The sequence below is a fragment of the Chiroxiphia lanceolata genome, chromosome 2 (assembly GCF_009829145.1).
Source record: "Chiroxiphia lanceolata isolate bChiLan1 chromosome 2, bChiLan1.pri, whole genome shotgun sequence".
NCBI lineage: Eukaryota > Metazoa > Chordata > Aves > Passeriformes > Pipridae > Chiroxiphia > Chiroxiphia lanceolata.
This window is the reverse complement of record NC_045638.1, coordinates 88,214,564-88,240,543: the sequence shown is the minus strand read 5'-3', so window position 1 is coordinate 88,240,543 and position 25,980 is coordinate 88,214,564. Positions and strand designations below refer to the sequence as shown.

General features: G+C 40.5%; 1 protein-coding gene across 8 annotated transcripts in view; it reads right to left on the bottom strand.

The window, feature by feature from the left end:
* TENM4 (teneurin transmembrane protein 4) overlaps positions 1–25,980 on the bottom strand; it is a 601,078-nt gene that overhangs the window by 379,335 nt on the left and 195,763 nt on the right. For all 8 annotated transcript variants that reach the window (XM_032679109.1, XM_032679110.1, XM_032679111.1 and 5 more), the window contains one exon: positions 25,018–25,113. The gene's annotated coding sequence lies outside the window, so the exon portion shown is untranslated. The remainder of the gene's footprint in view (positions 1–25,017; positions 25,114–25,980) is intronic.

The following is a 25,980-nucleotide window of genomic DNA, read 5'->3' as shown; positions in this document are numbered from 1 at the left end:
ACCACCAGTCTTTTGTAAAATTCTTGGCCATTCTTAAGCCCTGTCTCTATTCTTTCCCTACAGCAGGTGTCTGTCATCAGTGCTTCCTAAGAAAGGCCCTATTTAAATCCTTTCCCGCACCCTGCACTTGCTGTGTGCCTGTATATATTCTTTTGTTACCTGACTTGGCTTGTCAGTCAGAGCTTTGCGAAAGGGTTTCAGAGACAGGAGCACCCAGGTAAGTGACATACTGCACTCTAGCACTGCCCTGATGTTCAACTTTGGGCAAGTCAGTAGCACATGGGTAACATTCAAAAGCTGCATTTGTCAATATTTAATAGTGCATGTTATATAAATGACATTATAACTTCTGCTTACTAGCACAGTAATAGGCTGTTTAAACTATATCCAACTAGCAATAAAGTGGACAAGAAATATCCCAAGTTTGAAGAACAGCATAAAAAGAAAGGGGGAGTATACACACACACACACACACACACACACACATATATATATATAAAATAATAATTAAAAGGAAATAGGGAAACAATCCAAAGAGATTAGAGTCAGGAATTAGTCTCAAAAAAATTCAACACAGGGTTCATTGTAATGAATCACAGAAACACAGAATCAGTAGGGTTGGAAAAGACCTCTGAGATCATTAAACCCAACCTTTGACTAAACACCACCTTGTCAACTAGACACTAAGTGCCGCATGCAGTCTTTTCTTAAACACCTCCCGGGATGGTGAGTCAACCACCTCCTGGGGCAGTTCATTCCAATGTTTATTCACCCTTTCTGTGAAGAAATTCCTTCTGATATCTAACCTGAACCTCCCCTGGTGCAGGTTGAGGATATGTCCTCTTGTCCTGTTGCTAGTTGTCTGGGAGAAGAGACCAACACCCACCTGACTAAAACCTCCTGTCAGGTAGAGAGTGATGAGGTCTCCCCTGAGTCTCCTCCTCTCCAGGTTAAACAACCCCAGCTCCCTCAGGTGTTCCTCATAAGACTTTTCCTCCAGTCCCTTCACCAGCCTCATTGCCCTTCTTTGGACCTGCTCCAGCACTGGACACAGGCCTTGAGGTGCGGCCTCATCAGTGCCAAATACAGGGGGACAATCACTGCCCTGGTCCTGCTGACCACACTATTTCTGATACAATCCAGAATGCCATTGGCCTTTTTGGCCACCTGGGAACACTACTGGTGGCTGTGGACCAGCATGCTCAGGTCCTTTTCCTCTGGGTTGCTTTCCAACCACTCTGCCCCAGGCCTGTAGCGCTTCATGGGGTTGTTGTGGCCAAAGTGTAGGACCCAGCACTTGGTCTTGTTGAACCTCATATCACTGGTCCTGGCCCATCTATATAGCCTGTCCAGATCCCTCTGCAGTGCCTTCCTACCCTCATGCAGATTGACACTCCCACCCAACTTGGTTATGGGTAACTTTCAAAAGTTTGGGAAACAGTAAGTCAGACCATAAGTTTCTATTTGGAAATATGATAACTGTGAGACTTCAAATGTCAAACCACCATGCAGAGTACTAAAACACAGCCAACAAAGTGAAGAGTTAGAATGCAGTGTGTCTGGAAAATGTGTGCTTTTTTTTAGTTGAGCAAACTTCTGAGATGTGAGACTGCAAAATATCTTTTTAGCAGCTGAATCTCCACTGAGGATTCTCTAAAATTGGCCATGAAACATCAAGTTTTGTGATACACTGAGGGTCTCTGCATCTCTGCATCTGAGATACTGTTTCCGTGGTCACAGACTACGATGTGAGCACTGGCCTTAGTGAAAGGCCAAAATTCCCAAAGCAAAAAGCAGGGGAAACGATGAAATACCAAGAAGCAGGAAAACAAATCAACTTACAAAGTCCAGGCACATATCTGGTCCTTCACAGAATCAAGCAGGAGAAAAGGACAACATCCTGGAAGTACTCAAGGCCCAGCTAGATGTGGCTTTGAGTAACCTGCTCTGGAAGTGAAAGGTGTCCTTATCCATGACAGAGGTGTTGGAACGAGATGATCCTTAAGATCCCCTTTAACCCAAACCATTCTGTGATTATACAATTCTAAAATCCTGTCAAAACAAACTCTGCGGGGTTTGCAAAGCTTTTGTTCTGTTGCATTAAACTTAATTGTTGGGTTCTTCTCTAACTTGCATTTCTGAGTCACTTGTTTTTAATTAAGCCTCTGATCAACATATTTTCTTGGATCTTGCTAGTGTGTCCCTGAGAGCACCCTCTGTATTCAGAGTTTACTTCCTACTGTTCTCATCCTAAAGACAAAGCAGTGCTGTTCCTTTATTAGGCAAACTTCTTCTGCCTTGATGTGTGAACTGAGCACGACCCATTTTGTCATTATTTATCACCCTTTCTAAAGGTATCTCCTTGTCAGATCCCAGCCTCCTAAGGTCCAATATACCATCAGAGCAGACATTTATAGCAATATTGACTCACAGAAAAAATATGGAAAAGGAGGGACTTTATTTGACAAAAGAGCCAGGTGCACTGGCACTAATTCCCTACCAGTATCCTACTGTATTTCACAGTTTCTGCTAGGCATAGGTGGTTTTCATTCCCCTTGTGAGGTAAATGGAAGCTTTACCGTCAAATGAAGGTTGGAACTGGATGATTTTTAAGGTCCCATCCAAACCATGCCATGAAATGCTGGAAACACAGCTCACTGAACCCTCCAAAGACATACCCTTTGGAAGAAATCCTGCCTCTTTTCCTACTGCCCTGCTTAGGGCTACACATCCTACTCTGGAGAGCTGTCCATTCCTAGCACCCTACACGACCTTATCACAACATCACAGCCTTTAACACAGTTGACCATTCTGATCCAAACACAGCTTTGCGTTGCTGCCTAACAGGACAGAGAGCAGCTCTGAAAGGAAAAAAGCAAAAATGAAACAAACAAGCAAGCAAAAAACATGTTGGGGAAAGAAACACAAACAGCCAGAGTGTGTGATTTGGTCTCTTCTGTGCATTGATAGAGGCTGGTTTGAATTTACACCCTTGCAAAACCAGCAGCAGTGGCTAGGTCAGGGGACTGGATGTGCTGTAAAGGAACACAAGGTCCAATACTCGGCCCAGAATTGTTTAGCTTATTCAGCAGTGACTTGGATGAACGGAAGGTGGTGCCTCTACAGCAAGTTTGCTGAGACAAAGGTGGGAAGAGTGGCCAATGTCCCAGAGTGCAGTGTAGCCCTTCTGAAGAGCCTCGACAGGTTAGAGAGATGGGTAGAGTAGAACATTCTGAAATTCAACAAAAGCAAATACAGGGTCCTGCACCTGAGGAATAATAACCCCATGAACAAGCATAGGCTGGGGGCTGATGTGCTGGAAAGCAGCTCTGCAGAGAAGGACCTGGGGGGCCTGGTGGACAGCAAGATGTCCATGAGCCAGCAGTGTGTCCTTGTGGCCAAGAAGGCCACTAGTATCCCAGGGTACATTAGGAAAAGCATTGCCAGCAGGTCAAGAGAGGTGATTCTGCCCCTCTACTCAGTCCTTGTGAGGTGCATCTTTGCTGTGTCCGGTGTGGGCTCCTCAGTACAACAGAGACATGGAGCTCCTGGAGCAGGTCCAGTGGAGGGCAACAAAGATGATTAAGGGATTGGAACATCTCTCTTGCAAGGAAAGGCTGAAGGAACTGGGCCTGTTCAGCCTCAAGATGAGATGACTGATAGGCGATCTCATCAATGCATATAAGTACCTGAAGGGAATGTGTCAAGAGGATGGATCTGGGCTCTTCTTGGTGGTGCCAAGCACACACACTGGAACACACTACCCAGAGTTGTTGTGGATTCTCTCTCACTGGAGATATTAAAGAGTGTCTGTACAAAGTTCCATTCAGTGTGCTCTAGGATGACTCTGCTTGAGCAGGGAAGCTGGACCAGATGACGTACTGTGATCCTTTCCAACCTTACCCATTTTGTGATTCTGCTATTCCATGATTCTGGGAATACAGAAATAGGTTCATCATTTTCCTCTGATGGCTCTCTGCAGCCACATCACTGCAAAGTATGTGATCCTGTGGAGCACAGAGCAGTAGAGATTTGAGTCCCTGGAGCCCAGGGTTGGGAAAGGACCTATCTGTTCTATAGATAGATGGATGAAATACAGCATGAAAGAATATAAAACACAGCAAAGCATGAGAACGAACTTAGCTATGCCTAGACAAAGGACTTGTGGTTGCTGCCTTCTCACCTTCTTTCTCATGACTGCATGGAAAATAAAAACATTCATCGCTATAAATAGAACTGCTAAGGAAGGAGGACAAATCCTGCATCATTCATGAACATGAATCTCAGACATTCTGCCGGAGCATAACTTAAACATTTGCTTACATCTAAGTGAGCATGATCAAAAACTGCATGCTTCCCTCAAGGCTTTCATTCAAAAGAGAAATAGAAAAAGAAATGCACTCTACCTCTGTTACTCGATGCATTGTATAAATGAAAATTAGTGTAAACAGTCTAGAGATAACTAAATATTGAATGCACAGGATTTATATAGCTTGAAGGAAAACAGTAATTGGTTAAGCTCATGAGAGAGCTGAAACTTCACATTGTATTGTTTTATTCTTTAGCAAACAGAGAAAGAAATGGGCAAAAAAGAGCTACGGCACTATTCATAGGTCATCATTATCTCCCTGAGTACCAGAAGGGAATGCCTTCATCTTTAGGCCCCTACAGTCACAGGCAATTATATCAAATTCTAAGACCTACCTAAATTTAGACACTCTGATGGATCCGTTTTTCCCCCAGGGTTTGGCATAGCCCACAACAGACACAGCAACCCCATCCTGAAGATGCCTAATTTGGCAGGAAGGCTCCTAATGCAAACACCGGGTTATTCAGCAACAAAGCCAAGCCCTTGCCCACACAACATCCACTCACATACCCTGAGTTGAAGTCGTAAATCACTCCTCTAGACAGCGTAACAATGGAAAGACCTTCAGCACCTATAACCACAAGAGGTAAAATCTACACTGGGTCACCTATAAAAACGAGGGTAAACTAAGGGCATGGCCAGTGCTGTAAATCCCCTATAAAGGTGGGAAATATTTGAGGAAAATTCTTCAGTACACCACCCACCATTTTTTTAAGGAAAGCTTCATCATTCCTGCTAATATCACCCAGGGAAAATTTTTTCACAAATGTGGGAGACTGTCGGTGTATCTGGCACATCGGCCTGCTCTGTCAAAGGCTCACTCTCCAGTCAATCAGTTAAGTCCACTTAATGAGCAATAGTTAATCAAGTTAATGACTGTAAACTTAAGGATTGGATGTTACCAGGGAGCTCAGAGCTTTTCTCCCTGGGGTGCTACTGTCTGCAGCCTTCACGGCTGTTTCCTGTTTATGTTAACGTATCCTTCAAGGCCAGATATGTATCTTACTATACAGTGCAGAGCACAACCAAGCTTTGGTGCCATTGCAATGCATATCTGCTAGGCTTTTTAGTAGATATTCCCAGTGACTTCAACAGGGAACTGTGCTGCAAAATTGCTCTTAAAGACCTTCTAGTTCCTACTAAAATCTGAAGAAGGAAGAAAGGATGTTGGAGAATACCTCAGATCCTACAGCAGGTCACCAAATACCGCTGTAAGAATGTTTCTGAAGTGTAATTTCAATCATAGATAAGTCAGAAAATGACTTAAAATTTCTGAGAGTACCTCATCTCCAAGTTAGTGGGTGGGATTCAGATCCCCAAATTTACATGTCAGGAATTGATGTGGAATTGATGTAGAATTGATGTGTAATTGATGTGTATTGGCAGATCTCTGGTTCCCAAGTCAGCTTTCTGTCTTTCTAATACAAACCTGGTTGCATGTAGCTCCTTGGATATGTGGTTTTGTTCTTTTCCAGATGAGAATTAAAGTCTATACATTTGTCTAATTTTTTTTTTGTGAATTTTAAAGAACCATAAGCATTCTTACATTAAAATTTTTTCCTATATTCGGGAAAAATTTCTGTTTCTGAATATTTCTTTTTTATTTGTAAACCTGCTCACCCCCAAACGATGGTCAGTCAACAGCATGTGAGCAGCTCATATGAAAAATCTTTATAGATCTGTTTAAATAAAAGTCAGTATAGTAAGTATAGGATAACAGTATGGCTGAAGGTCTAGCCAAGCATATCAGCTTCTTCAAGGGGACAGGATTCAGCCTTATTGTAAATCATTCTTGCTGAGGATCAGTCTATTGATGTTTGCACTGTGCTATCGGGTCACTGCGCAATCAGACACTCCTCATGTATTTGCAAATCCCTGATGGACTTTGCCAATGTTCCCCATTTAAATGGCTCAGTCGTGCAGATTATAACCACCGGAATCTGCCGTGATGGTAGAGGTGGAAAACAATGCAACTTATAAGTCAGTTTTCTCCCACCATAGGTCAGAAAATAGCAAATACTATAATGATATCTGCACCGTATGCAGCCCACAGAAATGAATTAGGTTGTCTGTCAAGGAAGGAGTAATGCTTATTACTTCCAATACCTTTCTCCACTAGATTTTCCCCCTTTTAATCTGTATATTTTATACCTATCTATATATACATAAACATTTTTCATATTAAAGCAGCTAGCCAGCTAGTCCTACACAACAATTTAAAACAAAAACAGAAGAGAGATTCCTTACATGTGTTAAATTGAAATGTACCTGATTTATATTCTGGTATTAAAACAGCTCTCTCAAAGTTTCTAATCTCCATTTTGAGGGTTTTCTTGTCTTTTAAAAATCGGTTATTAATGTCTCCTCATGAATCTATGAGCCTTAGCTCCATATAAAGATATGCAAGTACCAGGAAAGAAAAGATGTCTGCCCAATGAAAACTGAGATCTAAATTTAGAGTAAGCTGCTACTGAAAAGGAAGTTTGGACAAATGAAACAAAATAGGAATTATCTTTTGGGAAAAGAGAAATTAAAGAAATAAATTTTGGAGGACAAGGAAGATGCAAAGCTGTGCAAAACTCTAAATGACAGGATGGTAATGGCAAATGGTCTTGGTCTTTCTCCCTCATTCAAATCCCACTGAGAGTGATTCCTGCTTTGAGTGCCAACTCTGCATACAAATGGTGCAATATTCAAGGCAGTTCTGCATCTCTCTTTAGAAGAACTTCTCTGAGATCTATTTTTCAGATGCAGTAACTGCCCAGTTTCCTGCTCCACAAACTGATTGAGCACTGAGGATGAAGAAAGAGTTCTCATCATTTCCCAAGCTGACAAACAGAGAAAATCAGACTCGGGAGTTCTGACCAATGCAGTTATCATTTGGGGTTGATTTTTGACTAACGTAGTAGAGATTCAGGACACAAGAACAAACTGAGAATGTGACCTCAGGAAAGTCCCGTAGTATGATTACTTTTAATTTTCCATTAGCCTAGTTCAGAAGGGAAAATACATCAAGACGAGGAAGATGTTCGTGCAAAGCACACCGGAAGTCATTATATGTCATTTCATGGAGGAGGAGGAACATTGCACCAAAGTCAACCTCAATAAACAAACAACTTCCTATGTTTGAAGAATTTCGGTCTGGATCCTATCTTCTGTAATGAATCTCTGCTTGAAGTTTAATCATGTCCTATCAGGATTACTCATTCTGTATCAGTAACACTCTAAGAGTTAAACCATGTTTATCCAAACCCATAATTTTATTTTTTCTTATATCATCTGGCTCACAATCACTGAACTGAACAGAAAGTGAGCCATTTCCTTATTTTCTGTGCCACATAATTACCATTCCCATTCAATTTTCATTCCCTATTACAGATGTATTTTACAACATATATAACTATATACAAATAAAAATCTAATAGAATCAATATCAAAAATGTGTTTTCCAGCTAAAGATACCAATCATTCTCCTTTGTTTTCTCTGCATATGTCAGTGGATACCTGAAAAAAACTATTAATGCAATGTTGCTGTGGAGTTAAGGAAGTAAATTGACTTCCAAAGCTGGGGAATTTTCAGTGAAAATGTGATTTTAGGAATGACTGAATAAATAAGCCATTGTTATTTAAAAATCAAGCTTACTTATATGAAGCTTGACAAAGCCCTGTCAATAACCTCTCCTAATAACTACCTACTTCTACAAGAATATGCTGATCATAGAAAGGCAGTGATAAATAATAGCCTGTTTGCTTTTCCACTAAGATGCTGTTACTCACCCATATTTATAACATACCATTTACTGAAGTGTGCATGTTTATAGGCTCTCTGGAAAAGTCTGATAAGGGCAGAGATTGGTGGCAGGCTATGCTCCAAATGGCTCAAACTTCCTTTCCCTGTTGACGCTGGTTTTCAGCAAAGCCAGAGCAGAGCTCTCTGCATCCTTCAGCAGTTCATTTTCTGTGCTCTCCTTGAGCTATGTGGCAGTGGGCACGAAAGGAATGCAAAGTCATGCTCTTGTGCACTGCCCTTCGGCTTCATTATTTACATTACACTCTTCTACCTGAATGAATCAGAAAAGGCTCTTCTTAAGACTTTTCCCTCTCTGCCTGTTTTTAGCAGAAGCCTGCTGCGTGGCAGTGTTACTCTAATTTAAGCTGTTGGGAGGCCATGCTCGATGGCTTCACGAGGTGCTGGGATGGAGGGGTCTTATCACAGCCATGTTCTGAAAAGCTTTGCTATTTTTCTCCCTTTATCCAATGCCCGCTCACCCCACCTTCATCATGGCCATTCTTTAATTGTAACCTAGGCTAACTCAAATTCTTCCTGAAAGCATTTTGAGACAGTTTCAGAGTTGCTTTTCATGTCTGGGGGCTGAATAGAAGCTTCGACGGCATATGTATATCCAGCTTAGCAAAATGGGTGCATAAAAGAACTAAGAAAGGGCTTTGTTGTGCTTTCAAAGCTTTGCTGTAAAACTTCAGCTTCTGCCAGTGCCACAGGAATTTTTCCAGACTAAGAAATAACCTAAATAGCTAATCCACTGATGTCTAATTTGGAGAACAAGAAGTAATTATTGAGAATTAACTCATTGTAACTAAAGTATGACGACACTGTGGAGGGTCTACTGAAAGTGAACAGCAGAAAACCAGCTGAAAACTTACATCAGAGGTGCCAAACTTTGGAAACCTGGTCCAGGAACTAGAACAAAAGCCATGCTGGTATTGTGCTCTGCTGATAATGTCCTTCCATCCTTTGTGTGGCCCTGAAACAACCTCATCAGACCATCATTTGTCAAAAACAAATTTAGACCAACCTACCACATGTAATTTACAGCCATGGCTTGACAACATACTGAAGTTATCCCCAGCAGACACAACTGTTTACATTTTATGCACATAATTGGGTCTGGTTCAGTAACATTTTTCATTGGTGTGTCTGCCAAAATTATTAAGCTATTAGTACATGCTGAATCGGTGCCAAGCAAAATATTTGCCAATAAAATTGGCCTTATCTGTCTAAATGCCAAAAAGGTTTGTGAATTTTGTGTGTGTGTGTCTATTTTTAAGACTCTACTCCATATAGATATACGTATATGTAAATGTTAAAGAAAGCTATGACTGGACATTGATGTAGCATATCATATCAAGAGAGTCCAGAGTTTGGATGTGGCCCATGGGATAGTGTCTCACCTGCCATATTTTCTGCTACCCCAGAACTATAGCATGGTTTGGGTTAGAAGGGACTACTTCCTCTGCCATGCACAGGGAAACCTTCCACTAGACAGGTTGCTCAATACCCCTTCCTTGGTCTTGAACACTTCCAGGGATGGGGCAGCCACAAATTCTTTTATCTGTCGCCACAGAGGAGAAGTAAGGTGTGTAGTAAAGCTCATGAAGGAATCTTCTTCCTAAACCGCTTCTTAGCAAGATGTGGAGGACCAGCCACCATATCCACACAGAACTTGTGGGAGAGAGGGATCCTTAAGCTGGCATTTGGCCACCAGCATGCAATGTTCAGCCCACTCTTTAAATATGAACTTGCAGCACAACACAGTTAAGATCATCGCAGCCATTTTGACATCCATCTTTCTGTCTAACACTCAAATCAGGTATTTAAATTCACATCCAATCTTCACTGCTTACAAAGAATTACAGAAGCTTAGGTGGTTGCGTTTTTATGTTTTTAACACAGTTTTTGGAAATCTTAATGTTTGTTGGTTTTGTGACTGGTCATAAGGGTCATCAGAAAAAGATCAAATTTGTTACTGGGAGTTAGGCTCTTTTTCACTATTATCTGCAGCTTCAACACTGACTCCGGAAAATGCTTTCTCAAAACCACTTACCCACACTGCATCTCAGCTTCCCAACTGAAGAAGAGGTGTGTTATGTTATTTAAAAATACCTCTTTTTAAATCTTGTGGAGAGGAAAATAGTTTGTAAGTGGCAACAATTCAGGAAAAGTTTTTCCCACCTCCTCAGGAAATAAGTTGTTTACTGTAATGTTCTCAGTAGTTCTTGTTCAGACCATCAAAATGTGAGTCCTTCAAATTCTTCAACTCCATGAGATCTCGCCTTCCTCATAGCCCATTCATGGGAAGTAAAGAATGACCTGAACTCCCACAAACTTATCTAGGAGACACGTCAAATTTATGGGGAACCAGACTGATTATTAGTATTGAGCCTCCTGTGAGGTTAAAGAGCAATGCTGAGATAAAGAACAAAAGTACAATCTTTATTCTTCAGTGTAATTGGACATCAAAGATGCACCTGTATTTATTTTGGTTAAAAGATGCGTAATCAACACGCCAAAGGTAGATGACAGAGTCTGCAAATCTGTGTGACATGATAACATCAGACTTCAGTTCAAATAATGAAAAGGGTGCAGATTTTATATCATCATTAAAATGTCTGTGGTATCGCTATCTACACAGGGTTTACAGGTGCAATTCATCTTATCCTAATGTACACATATAAAATACATTAGCTAAAGAGCTCTGCAGAAGGTCTTTCCCCTTCTTGACAGTAGATAAAGTCCAGGGTGACCAGCCAAAATGTGGATGTCTGCACTGCTGAGAACTAAAACATAAGGTATGGCAAATTCTACTTCTATGAATTGCCAAGGAATTTTTTTTGAAATCTGCATAATTCCTCAGGTCCCAAAACTTTGATGGGTCTTTTAAGTACTCAACAAGCCCACACAAGTTATTCAACATCTAGGAAGATCAACCTGCAAGTGTGTTATTAGTTTATTAAGCTGAAAAAACATAATCAGTTTAACATCTCTGGATAACATGTTCACTGCAATGAACATACAAATGTATGAAATACAAGACTTCAGAACCAAGTTTCATTCCTCCCAGTTTTTAAAGAGCACACTTGGAAAAGCACAGGTTTTCATATCATCATATTCTGGTATTTTTACTGCTTTTTATTTGATTTTAGTCTGCTTTTTAAAATAATCTATGCTGAGTTGCATCAATTCTCCAGTCTTTGGATGACAACCCCTAGTAGTCACGGAGCATGAAAGGACAAGTCAACCTTGATCTCACCTTCTTTGTATTTGAAATAGGGCCTTTATCTTAATGTTCTCAAGTTGTGTGTCCTGCTATGATTAATAAACCCATTAGCCATTACTTACTTATAGTTTTTTTTTCAATCAGTCAATGTGCAACACTCATCAAGAAGCCCTGAGGTTAATTTTAAATGATTTTCCATATGGTATCCAAGAGACGACATTCCTGCAGTGCTGGCTGTGCAGCTGCACAGAGTAAGGTAGTAGACTTTGTCTTGGGAAAAGCAAAGAACAGTTGGAATCAGTGATCTTAAGGGTCTTTTCCAACATAAACACTTCTATGGAACTGCCAAGGCAGTGTTCACACCTGCATCGCCTTTAGGCAACGTAAGGTTCAGCTTCATCTCACCCAACCTGGCTGATGTGTCTAGGTAAGAAGATAGTTTGTCCTGGATTTTCTTTCATTAATTGGTGCAGACAGAATGGAAGTTCCTGAGGGTGGTTTCCTCATTAAGATCTATGAATCTCCTCTGGAGGTGACTATATCTGGAAGAAACCCAGGGGATGTAGGAAATGGAATTAATCTCACAAGACAGCTGCCTCTTGCTAGTTTTCTAGACTTCCCTAATGTATAGAAAATAAAAAGTTACACTTTTGTGTTCAATTTAGCCATCCTGTTTTATATGTTCACTGAAGGTGAGAGCAAAAAGACATTTAAAATGCCTTTTTCTTTAAGAAGTTTAAAAGAAACACTTAGGGGCTTTTTAGCACGGATGGATACTGCCTGCAGTAGTGATAAGCAGGGTGATCCCAGGCTCATCTATTTGTTATTTAACTGTATTCTGAGAAATGGAAATTCATTGTTTTTTATAATCAGAAAGGGGTTATTGAAATTCTATAAAAATGGTTATAAAAATTCTATGGAAAAAAAAAAAGAAGCACGGGATAGTTTAGCTGGAAGAGACTACTTGGCATTGCTCTCTTATGCATTACATCCCTACTTCTGAACTCATCCCTTTTCCTCTTGTTTAGTTCCCAAGGTATATGCAGCTGGTCTGAGAAAGCAGACACCACCCTCCATACAAGGGATGACAATCCTTCATCACTTCCACCTTTCCACCCTGACAACTGCTGATCATGAAGGGAGCAACACAGAAAGAAACTGCCTTTACTATGTATATTTTTTTTTTTAACATCAGTAAAAAATAAAGCCCTCCACCTGCTATTGTGCAGCTGAGTTTCTAATCTCTGGTGCCAGCACTGCTGCTGGGAGCTGACCCTCAAGTGAGAGGAAGCAGGTTCAGGCACGCACAGGGGAGGACGGTTGTGCTGATGTGATGTGACACACACGTCTCTACAGCATCAGTAAGATACCCCCAGCTGTTAATTGCTGGGCAAAATTCATTATTTCCTCCATGAGCAGAATCTCTGGATTGCATTCAGCATGCTGGTGTAGAAACCAACATCAAAATTATTTCACTTGATTTTCCTATGGAAATTCATGGTCAGAGACATTCATTTTTGTTTTTAATGATCAGCCATAAGGAGGTGGTAATTAATCCCAAGGGACAACTCCACATATCATTGTTGGCTCCAGCTATTGGTAGGACTGATAAAGGAAACAGAATATGATCCTGCCCCACAGGCTCTGGAGCCAGTGATAATCTGATAATGAGTGGTACTTGTTAGCTGCTTTTTCATGTATTTTCTTTGATTTAGAGTCCAGGCCCTAAATACCAATTTGTTCACATTATCAACAAAACAGTTTGCAAGGCCTTTTGGAGACCAAGCAGGCAAATGCTTCCAGACTCCACTGCAGTTCTTATTTTTCTGGTCAGAACTCATTTGTCTGCAGCAAATTTGGGTGACAAGCCTGAGAAAAGTCACCTTACGTGCAAAGCCAGGCATTAAATGGACAGACAGTGCTGTGCATTCACCACGTTTTGACGATTACCAGGGGCCTCTGCTCTCCTGACAATTAAACCTGAAATTTTGTGACAGCTGGCATGGGAGAAGGAGGGAGGGATGGTAGGAGCTGAACATTTGGGTCTCAAAAGTGAAGGTAAAGAGCAAGAACCGTAGGCTTAGATCATTTTACAGCTGAAAGCAGTGAGTTAGGTGCTTAACTTCAGACATCAGCTGGAAAATGACCTCACTTTTCTTATCTGTAAAATAGGTCTAATTCTATTTGTCTTCCTCCAGGGGAGCACGATGCATTTGGGTTGCTAATGGTTTTGGATGCTCCAGGCTTCTTAGGAAATATGAACTACTCGAGATCCGTGATGGAACTGTGATAAGCATAGGTTCACCCTGCAGTATACAATATGCATCTCATCCATATAGGATGCTAATGCCAGTTTAGAATGGAAAAGCAAGTCCTGAACAGATATTTTTCTGAATTAGCAAAGGTTAGAAGGGTGTAGTGGAGTTTGAAAGAATTTTAAATGAGGAATCAAACTAGACTTTATTGGGCTTGGTTATAAAAGTCCCCAGGAATCTTTAAAGGGAATGAAAGTGTTGAGGCAGTCCCTTGACTTGGTTATACATTTGTTCATTATTTACGTAATATTCTGACCTACCTAAAGCTTTCATTTGCACATGTAATTCTTGATTAAAAGATTGACTTTCTTCCGTGTGTGTTGTGCAGCACTCCCAATGCAGGGAGTCCCTTTTAATAATCGATGCAACCATATATGATGAACAAGGTATCAGGAGGGACTCAGAGGATCTCTTAACACATCTACTTGTAAAGCACTCTCAGGAGGTTTTAACAGTTATGGATGACAATAGATGTTTCTGATTCTAGGATATGCCCCAGGATGGTGACGCCCCAGGATAGTGAAGCCAAGTCTAGCCCAGAAGAAGTTTTGGAGATGGATAAAGTTTTTGGCTAGGACAGAGATAAATTTCTTCACAGTAGCTGGCACAGTGCTATGCTTGTCTTCCCAAGTAACCATTATATATGGCAGAGCCTTGCCTTTTCAGGGATGGCCGAACATCTGCAACCTGATGGAAGTAGTGAATGGATTTCTTATTTTGCTTTGCTTGTGCACTTGGCTTTTGATTTGCCTGTTAAATTGTCTTTATCCAAACTCATGAACTTTTGCAGTTTTATCCTTTCAATTCTCTCCTCCATCTCATCTGGGAGGAGTGATCCAACAGTTGTGCAAGGGTTAGCTGCCTACCAGGGCTAAACCACAAAAATGGGTTAATTTTGGAAATGCCATGATTTAAAATAACAGTACTTTCAGTGATGAAAAACCATTAGGACATACAACTTTGTCTTACAGTCAGGTACATAGTCACTGAGAAAGTGGAGGGATTTTAGTCCTTTCATCCAGTAAGTATAACCCGTGACACCTGCCATCTAATGTCCTTACAAGCATCTACCTGTTCCCATTATTGGTTACTAAAATATACCTTCCTTCGGGTTCTTATTACATGTATATGAACATACATATCTGCTGAGAGTAGCTCAGAGTAATGTAGAGTAATTTCAGTTGGAGGGAACCTTTGGAGACCTCCTAGTTCAACATCCTGCTCATGGCAGGGCCAAGTTTGAAGTAGAATCTAATTAGGGAATTAGATCAAGTGGTTCAGGGCACTGATCAAATCAGTTCTTAGTATCTTCAAGGATGGAGTTTCCTCCTGTGCCAAGGTTTGACTAAACTCATTGTGAACATTTTTTTCCAAATATTTAAACAAAATTTCCTTCTTGTAACATGGACCAGAACAAATCCTAGGATGTTTCAATTTCTTTCTTTAAAGGGCTTCTTCTATGACACTGTGAGAGCAAAAATCTCTCTCAGGCCACACTCCCCACTTGCAAAATAGAAATAACATTCCTTAACAGACATCCTTTTCTGTCCATTTCCTCTATAGAGAACAAAAGTATTTGGGGATGGGCAGTCTAGCATTTAGTGCAAAGGGTCTCTAATATAACTCACACTACCAGATAATTCCATAACAAAATGCTAAGTGATCACAATAAGAAATATATGACAGAAGTGTCCTTAGATGCTTTGGTTTCCAAGAAACTTGGCTACTGCAAACTTTCAGAAATATTAAAGTACATTTAAATCCACAAAGATGATTCTCAGTTACAGTTTTGAGAGAAGGTTATAGGTATACTTTTAGTAAAATCTAGTTTCCATTTCAGAAAAAAACCCCTCAGAAATCACTCCTATCTCCACACTGATATAACTTCAAAATGCCACACATGAAGCACTCCTACATCATTAGTACTGGTGTGCAGTGTTGATTTTCATGTTGCAAATTTGATTGAAAACAGGAGTTTATCAGTGAAATGCTGAAATAGTCTTGAATATGGTGAAGTGAATGAGTATAATTGCTGATGGGTTCTTTTTATTATCAAGGAGTCTTGATTATAGCTTCATAGACTTAAATTATGGCAAATCTAGGACAAGATCAATTTAGTAGCTAAGCAAATATTTATATGAAGCTGGAGATAGGCATATATTGATCTGCTTATAAGGAGCATAATTCTGTCTGCAAAATGCATTGGCATTGAGCAGGACTCTTTCTCCTATGTGCTTCCTCAACAGCAAGGAGCTGCAAGTCACGAAGAAAAAAGAAAACACAGTTTGGGAAGCCAGAGGGCTCATCCCGCTCAAATGTGGCTGCAAATCTAAGCCAGTGGTTAGGACCACCCTTTAGATGGAGAATGGCTAATGCCAAGGTATGCATTGTAGATAAATTGATAACCAGTTCATGTAGTAAGTTAGAAATTCCACTTGAAGGCAAATAAAGGATTCTGAGGGTCTATTTGTCAAATTCGCAATTCTCCATAGGCAACATCACCCAGGGCAGACCATCAGCTGCAACATCACGAGTCTCCCAGCATTCATAAGAGGTCACCTTGATATAAAGTAGAAGAGTGTTCCTGACTTGTGGGATGAAGAAGGATCCCTATGAAATGGTGACCATCCCCACCAAAGGCTGCTTTTGTTGGAGGGAAAGGCGAGTGTGGGGGCAGGGCAGAGAAGAGGCTGGATTACCTTTTGTTGCATTTGACAGTTGAAAAGGCCCTGGTAAATAATTACCCTTAAAACTAACAAACAAATAGAAAGAAAAAAAATGCATAAAAAGAGAAGAAAAAACCTCTTGACCCTTCCCCATACATAGCAGCTCCCTTTGAAATGAAAACAAAATAAAAATAACTCGTAGGTGAAAAAAAAACTTAATTTGACTTTCCTTTCTGCTTTGGGTAACTGTACAGACACACTCACATTTATATGTATACATACATACATATATATATATATACACACAATTGGAAGGTCTCCACTGTCACAGTCATCTTAAACTTTGCTAGGCTTGATCCATTCAGCAGCAAAACGTATGCAAAATGCAATAAAAAATCAAGGGAAACTACAGCAGCAAAAAGCGCACCCTTGATTGAAGACTCCATTGTTTTAGCCACAAAAGAACCATTCCTGGTGAGCAGCAGTTGTCATCTGTTTTGCATACTCTTTATTTTGCTCTTAATTGGCATTATATGGAAACTTATCTAGAAGGCCATGGGAACCAAAAGGCATCCCTTGCCCCCTCCTGAACAAGCAGAGCCAAATTAAAGCACAATTATCTCTCTTTTGCTATTAGCATCCTCCACTAACAGAGAGACACAGATAGGAGAAGCATTGGTGGTCTGAGAGCAGTTACCTTTTCTTATGAAAATTTTTGTAAAGGTCATAAAGAAAATAAAGGAGGCAAAAGTGGTCCAGGCTTTGGTGAGCTGAAGGGCAGTGGGTTTTTAAAATATTTGATCTGGATTTCTGGGTGATTTTCTAAATACCTTTATTTTCACCAGGGAGTAACTGACCTAAGATTCAAAATGCACTCATAGAGTTTGGATGCAAGCCTGGAAAAATAAAGATGACCAAAGAAGAAGAGGAAAAATAGACACAGGTGTCTTCCCAGAAAGTCCAAGCTGTCTCAGAAAGCTATGAAATTGACAATTCCACTACGGTTCCTCTGGTACAACTATGGGAAAACATCTCACAAGAAACCAAAAGACCCCTTTTCTAACTGGAGCCCAGAGTCAACTTTTAAATCCATATTCTGCTGCTAAATATTGCAGAGCTATGGCCTACACATGGACTCCTGCAACCCTGACATCCACATGGGTGGTCAGCACTCCAAGATGATTATGACTTGAAGAGGGTTCCAATGACATCATTCCTGGGTTTTTGATACCATGTTTGAGGGGTCCTTGGAGAATGAACACCCACCACTGATCTCAGTTACAAATGCGCCTGGCTGTGAGAGACTTCAAAGATAGCTCTGCATACCTTCTGTATCAGAAGCCCTCCCCAAGTTAGCAAACATTTGTACTACCACTCATCCTGTCTCATCAGCAGATACTAAGAATATGCATGTGTCAGGAAACGTCATGCATTTTATCGCTTCAGCAAGTCATGCCATCACAAAGCAGTACGTGTCCCACTTGATTCCTTCCATTTTCCCCTGGGCTGATAAGTACAGGCTTTAAAAAACTGAGCAAGGAAACAAACAAAGAAGCTGCCTTCTTTTTTCTTTTTGTTTTTTACTTTGGGATATTCCACTGCTTTATTTTCAACATGTGGAAGGTGCAGTTTGCATATAAAGAAGAATCCAGTGCGTCAAGGTGAAAAGCAGAATATTCTTCTTAAGTGCTTGTCTACTGCCCCAAGGTTTTGTCAGAAAATCTCAATTTTTAAGAGGTTTCAGTTTTCATTGCATAGGCTTGCAAATTGATTTAATTTCCAAATAAAGTTAACAGAATAATGCCTGGGAGGATGGTTTTTAGGATGCCATCAGCTCTTTGACCCCTAGAGCAGGTCTCCCACTTTCTTCCCCGGAGAGCTCAATGCTGCAGCTACACAGTTCTTCTGCCCAAAGAGAAAACCATGTCAGTGCACACGTGTTGTTTGCTTTTGTCATGGCACCCATGCTTTTTGATTTTACCACAGTTGGCCAGTGCAATGGGAGGGAGAGAGACAATGTCCTCTCTCTAAGAGCCAATGGAACAGATGTGGCTGCTGCAGACTGTTTACATAAGCAGAGAAAACAGTTCTGCCAATGGATTTATTCCCAGTTTTGTTGGAGCTTCTGCTAGTTGGGTAAGTGTTCTAACAGATCACCAACAATTGGTAAGGAATTGGTTAAAGAGATCAGAAGATCAAAGAAAAGGGAACAATGTGGAAATTATGCCATTGCATTTAAATACAAAAATACAAAAATTTCCCCTGTGCCCTCCCATCATGTAATACCCAGAGGCTGCTCTGAGAGCAGTGGAGCAGGATGAACAAATCCCTGTCTTCCAGCGCCAAGATGAAACCTGCAGGGAGACAGCTGCAGTGGAAAGGATTGAAATTAATGTCAAGCAATAGATGAGATTTTGGTGGAGATTTTGATGAGATTTATTGCTGCAAATGTTTCCCCTGGCAAATGTCACACCATTAAAATGCAACACCCCCCCCCCCAGTAGAATCAAGAAAATAAAGAGAAACTCAAAAACACTGTCTAGATAAATGACAGCTTGAAACTCAGTCCTCAGACAATCAGGGTCATGGATGATCTCCTTTGTAAGGAAGTGTGTAAGAGAAGTGCTAAAAGGTTCTTTCACCTCATCAAGGCCTTCACCTATGACTCCAGAGCACACGTTTTATGGATAGCAAGGATATTTTGCCAGCATCCTTTGGGGTGTGGCTGAGTTTAACTGGGAACAGCCCTTGGAACAAATTCTATAGCTGAGCACTGCCCAGAACAGCTGCATTACTTTTACACACAGTCTAATACAGGTGAATCAAGATCCTGTAAAAGTAAACAGCATATTCTACATTTGCCTGTTGAAGCTCCTTGGGGAGCCTCTCCTCCTCTGTTCTTAATGGGACAGCCAGAAGAATTACTCCTTAGTGCCTGGTAATTGCACTTAAAAGTGCCAGTTTCCTGGCACAGACAGCAAAAAGTGAGGATTGCAGATGAATTGTGTGTTTGCCTCAAACAGGGCAGCAACTCTGCATGAGGCTGGCCAACCTAATTTTTCTTTTCCCTAAAGAACTGGGTGCTCTGTAGGTCTGAGTGCGTGCCTTAGGCATGCACCCGCCTTCCCCTCCCCTCAAGTACCTTGTATTTAGCAATCCTCCACTTCAGGGGCACATAAACCTTACCAAACTGATGATTGTCTATAATTGTCACTGGTAACAATATGCTGTTATTACAAAATGGAGTCGGGGAAGAATCTCACCTGTTGAAGTATATTTTAAATTGTCTTCCATATTTAAGCCTGTCCTTCATGTTAGGGCTTAATAGGACTCCTCACAGGAGCTAAACACATGCTGGAGAGTTTTGCAGCAGCAGTACTCAAGGGTGCTTTCATGTACCAGGTGAAGACAGATCTTATAACTCACTTTCATTTATTTTTCCATACTTCTGTGTTTTGGGTTACCCTGTTGCATGAGAAATGAATACCCCTATTCACCTTCTTGTTTATTGTGCCTGATGAAATGCAGGGGCTTCTTAACCCCAGTGAGAAAGCATACAAAATACAAACTTCCCCAGGAGCAGAGTTGAGGATAGAGTCAGACACAGTTGCAAAATTAGCATTAAAATGAATTGAAAAAGCTCAGTATTTTTAACACAGAAACATTTTATGCTCTCCAGTAAAATGGAAACTATGCTAATGTGCCCCAATGCAAACTTTGCTCCCTTTTTCCACTGTCACCCCATCCTACAAGTCAATGTCTAATTAGAACCTGTAAACTAAAACAAGTCTAGCTTTGGATATCCAGAGCATTTGAAAGCTTTACCATGAAAAAAATGAGTTTACTTCAGCCAACACGAACGAGCAAAAGCATCTTCCAGTACCCAAAGGCGTTATTGGAGAGGGACTTTTGACAAGGGAATGGAGGGTCAGGACAAGGGGAATGTCTTCCAACTGACAGAGGGCAGGTTTAGATGAGGTATTAGGAAGAAATTGTTCACTATGAGGTGGTGAGGCACTGGCTCCTCCATCTCTGGAAGTGTTCAAGGCCAGGTTAGATGGGGCTTTGAACCACTTGATCTAATGGAAAATGTCCCTGCCCATGGCAGTGGGGTTGGAACTCGATGATCTTTAAGGTCCTTTCCAACCCAAATCATTGTGATTCTATGATTTTATGAAAAACAAACTGGAATGAAAATCCCTGGATGCATGGTTCCCATTGGAGCCCATAGGGAAGTCAGCTTTCTGTACCATGGCTGTGGGTGACTAACCAGGGCTTGCACACAGTTCCCAGGGGTGGCACATGGCACTGCAGGCTGTGCTGCTCAGTCAGAGCTGCAAAGTAAGGAGCATTGAGGAGCTTTGGCCATGGTACAGTGGGGTTGAAACCTGCTTGAGGACAACGCACCTGGATGAATCAGCCTGTTCCTGGGAGTGGGTGGTGTGGGCAAATGGTATTTCACTGTGCAGGCTCTGGGTTAAGCCTATGTCAATAATGCTCTCCAAATAGCAAGTCGTTTTCAGCAGGAAGATGCTATGATATTTTGGTGTATTCGTTAAACCTACACAGAGATGAGCAATAAGTATCCCTAGGGGAAGATTTTTCTGTGATACATCACATCTGCAGCTAAGGACAGTTCCACTGCTATGAAGTTATCTCTTTTTCCAAACAGTGTAATGATGGGATCTTTGTTATTACATTGCTGTTGTGTATCAATTCTTTGGAGGGTGTGAGATCACACCTCCTGCATGTCACAACAGGAGGAACAAAACCTGGGCTGAAAATAGATTTCTTCAGCAAAGCAAAAGAAAAACAAAATCTGATGTGTCCAAGAAATACATTGCAATTCACTCCCAATTCTAAACAAGGACAAAACGACTGACAGACAATGTACAAACAGTTCTCGTAATAAACTTCTGAGTTCATACTGATTTCCACACCCACCCTCTACTCCACTGCACATTCCACAGCCAAGTTGCTAATTACAACCTTCCTATTGTTTTCTAGTTCCTCATCTGTCAAATAATGGGAGGGGAAAGGATTACGGAAACTGATGCACTTGACAGCAAAAATAAATAAGCAAATGAATACATAAATAAATAAATAATGCCTCTATTAGTCTCCAACACAAGTCTATTCCATTTTTCCTCCAGCACCTTGAGCCAAACTTCAAGGGTTTTTCAAGAAAAATTATGATCTGGCACCTCAGAAAATAAGAAATAATTATCAATTAATGCTTAATTAACACTGCATGACATTGAATAAACAGAACCTTTAAAAGGATGTCTCTCTGTACTGTGGGTTGAAACAAGATACCTGTGGGAAGAATGAGCAGCTCCATAGTATTATATAACATCTCTATAGTTATAGTACCTGGAGGCTTTAAGTGTATCATGAGCCTGACCTGTTAGATACTGTATAAATATACAGTTGATAAAGATGCTTATCTTAGATTTGTAGTGTAAACAAGAAGATATACCGCATAGTTCCTGTGACAGGTTGATCAAGACTAAGGAGACAGGGGACTAAAGAAAATTTGAAAAGACATACACATTATCTAGCACTTTCTAATTAGCTGGGAAAGGGGAACTTTTTTACAAAAACTTATTACCAAAACCTTATTCATATAAAGTGCTTGCACAAGTCCCCAGTATAGAAGAGTTGCCTTATGGTGTTTAAAAGGAAAATAGAAGAGAAAAAAGCGCACAGCAGAATTGCATGACAGCCAGAAACAACAGTCAGCATTTTCAAGTTGGACAACCAAATTCCAGTTAGCTAATGCTCCTTTTCGTCACTTGAGTAAGAATAGTCTGGTCAGCAATGAGCCACAGTTTCCATTGAGAGCTGTAAGCAGACAGCAACTCCTAAAATCATCTTGTTTCCTGATCCATGTTGGCTGCTCCAAATCAAAGATGTTGTCTGAAAAGCACCCTAAGAAATACTCTACATACCCTGAGGCATGTTATTTCTTTTAATGACACAATAAATAACAACCTCCCCTTATTTGTAGTCATATTCATCTTCTGTGTGCATTGAAGAGGGCCACGAAATTGATCAAAAGGCTGTAGCACCTCTCTTTTGAAGACTAGCTGAGAAAGTTGGGGTTGCTCAACCTGGAGAAGAAAAGGCTCCAGGGAGACCTTATAGCCCCTTCCAGTACCTAACGGGGCTACAAGAGGGCTGGAGATGGATTTTTAACGAGGTGATGGAACAAATGGAAATGGGGGAATGGCTTTAAATTGACAGAGGTCAGATTTAAATTGGATATTAGGAAGAACTTCTTTCCTTCAAGGGTGGTGGGGCACTGGTACGAGTTGCCCAGAGATGTGGCTCCTCCATCCATGGAAGTGCTCCAGGCAAAGCTGGATGAAGCCCTGAGCCACCTGGTCTAGTAGAAGGTATCCCTGCCCATGTCAGTTGGGTTGGGACTAGAGGATCTTTAAGGTCCTTTCTAACCCAAAACATTCTATAGTTCTAATACTCAGCAGACAGCACTGGACCAGCCAACATGGCATACCTGGGAAGCAGCTGTGGACTGGCCCTTGAGGTCAAAATGTGGTTGCCTCACAACTGGCATGACTGACTCCACTGTTCAGTTGAACGTAACTGGGGAAAAGATCTGTGGTTCCACAACAAATAATTGATTTGGGGTCTATTATTGACTCCTTGAACTTTTGTCACTACTCAGATCTGCTGGCAGCAAAAAGGTTATCAAACGCATCAAAGTTGTGAAAAATTGAATAGCGTTTTTTAATGAAAAAAATTCTTCATGTTATGTTGACAAGTAAGAATTCACCTTCAGTAAAAAGCCATCTAGATATGTCCTGTGAAATTCCCATCTATTACTAAGGAGAGGTTGTCATGTGCAGCAACTCCCAGCAATTTGGGAAGTTTTATTTCAGAGATTTCCTCTCCTATTCCTCACTCCATTCGGTTTCCTTTAGGCTGTGACCTCATAATACTGTTACCACTTACCATGTAACCTTGACTTTGAAAACACTTCTTTTTCTGACAATTTTTCACCTTTTCCTTTTTCTTTTTCTTTGATAAGCAGTCTTTATCTTCAGGTGAGATCTTTCTCAGGGCTCAACTTCTTGAACCCTTTCTACAGACACAACATTTCAGCTTACACCATCCCTAGTACTTTCGTGCCCACAGCAGTGGGGTTGAAACTAGATGATCTTTCTATGATTCTATGATTATGTAAAAAAGCAATTTAATTCCTTATAGGAGTAAGTGGTTTACAGGATATAACTTGTAGGCAGAGTTATCATGCTTTGGGAACTGTGTCTTCTTATTTATGCCAATACCTGTGTAGTGCTGGTGATTAAAGCATTGGTGTTCACTAATCACTTTCATTCTACTTTGCAAGTACACATAATTCTTCATCAATTTAATTTAAATATTACTCTATATTCATGGCTTTGAGTTTTAGAACTCCCCCTACCATACCAGCAGTTTTAACATTAATAGGAACTTCTTTCTCTCTATTCATCACTCCTGTCAAGACTTTCCAAGCTGAGGTCCAGGTGAAAGGCCCTTAAAGTTCATCCCTCAACAACCTTCTCTAGGAAAGTCTGCTTTGATTAGAAAGGTGACTAGACAATCTCTGGTGGTTCCTGCCAAACTCAAATATTCAGTGATTCTTTAATTCGTGGTTCTGCTTCTCTGCTGTTTCCTAGTCATTTTTCTGTGTGCTGAACAGCCCTAGAACAGTCCTAGAGTTGTTTCCCTTCCATTTTAGAAGTCCCAGCAATGATCTCCAAGCAACCTTCCTTCTTGATCACTGTGGACAATTCCACCATCCTGTCACGTATGTACCCTTGGTATCATCTTCAGCTCATACTCCTCTCTCAGATGCCACTTTCCAGTTATATTGAAGCTACATACATATTCTAAGTGTGTTCTGTGTATCCTACTTACAATAATGCCTTTCCTCTCTCTCTACCCATCTAGGTAAATCTCCTTTCTCAGACCTTATCATTGAACAGCTTAATTGCTGCAGAATCCCTGTCTCTCATTTACGTCACAGATGTAAATTTGCCCTGATGATATTCCCTGGATACAAAGGCCATTTTTCCAGATATAGCATTGATTTCCCTTCCCCATTTCTATCAAAACTAGTCTGTCTGTATCCAATCAACCGATCCTTAGTCCATGTGCTGGATTTTCAAATGAGTGTTTTTGTATTTTCTTCCATGCTGCGCTCTCTAAAATCTATAAAATAACCTTCTAGTCCCTTCCTTTCTAAAAAACTCTGATAAGGGTTAGACTACAGATGTGCTATTAACATCTCCTGTCGTACTGAGCAGCACTTTCTTATTACATTCATGGGTCTCCATCTTTCTGTCACTATCCATACCTTCTTGATTTCTACTAAGATGTAAGTCATTTCAAGCAGAGAACATTTGTGTTTCTAGAGTGCCTGGCACAGCAAAATTGAATCCTTGACTGGGACTGTGATGCAAATTATCATTGTCAGATAATAAAAATAGACATAGGTCAGTAATAGACATGTTCTAGAGAAATTCAAGAAATTCCTCATGACTCCACTTAGAGAAATGTGCTCAAGAAACATTACAACTATCATAATTTGATTTTAAACAACAAAACATAATTAAAGCATCCCAGGTACTGGAATTAGTACTCACTTTTTGTATTTGCCCTCTTACAAATATCTAGGAACAATCCATCAAATGCTTCTTGTAGGATATTGTTTTAACCGAGATGTGTTATTCTCAGTCTACCTGTAAAAATACATAGACATAAAAAAAAATCAGTGCTTTGTTCAGTGATTTTTAACTTATTTCCTATATAAAAATTAATTAAACCCAACAGCTACACAGTTAGACAGGGTAAATAAAATAGTAATCTATATACATGAGGTTCCTGCTGTAATATCATATCACAATACTAGGGTATGCTTAGTTATCCCATGGAAATAAATGCATCTGCCAAATATAAACTAAGGTTTTCTGTACAGCACTCAGAATTAAATAGCTGTCCTTGACCAACTATGCAAACATCCATCCCTTTACCAAAAGAGAAATTTACTAATTTCCCTACTGTAGTTTAAGGGTTTCAAGTTAACATGGCAATTGTTCCTTTCCTGTTCTGTGATTTTGCAGGCCTCAGAAGATGAATGAATTTTTGTTTTATTTATGTGGTTATCCCAAATATCTCCTTTCTTAAATCTTCCCCCTTTGTTAGAGTGAAAAGACCAAGATCTTACACAAAAGCTTCTTGCTGTTTCAACTCACATCAGTAAATTATGTCATATCTGAGTTGCTTGTGGCATTGAAGAGCCACACTTTAAAAGTGATGATGCATGTGTGACTAACCTGTCACACCACAAGCAGCAGTTTCAAAGAAAGTGTAGAACAGCATTGAGGCTCCTCTTCTCTTATGACTCTCATTAGCTGGTTATTCTCAAACCCCTTCTCTTAGCTCCTTTCCTGGTATCAGGTAGACAAAGCCCCATAGGGATTGGAAAGGTGGAGAAGAGACTGCAGCAAGACAGTGTGTGTAGTTTCATTGAAAGCCACATTTGCCAGAGCCACCAGCTTTACCAGCTTTCATTTGATATGCTTCTATTTTACATTCACTCTGTTGCA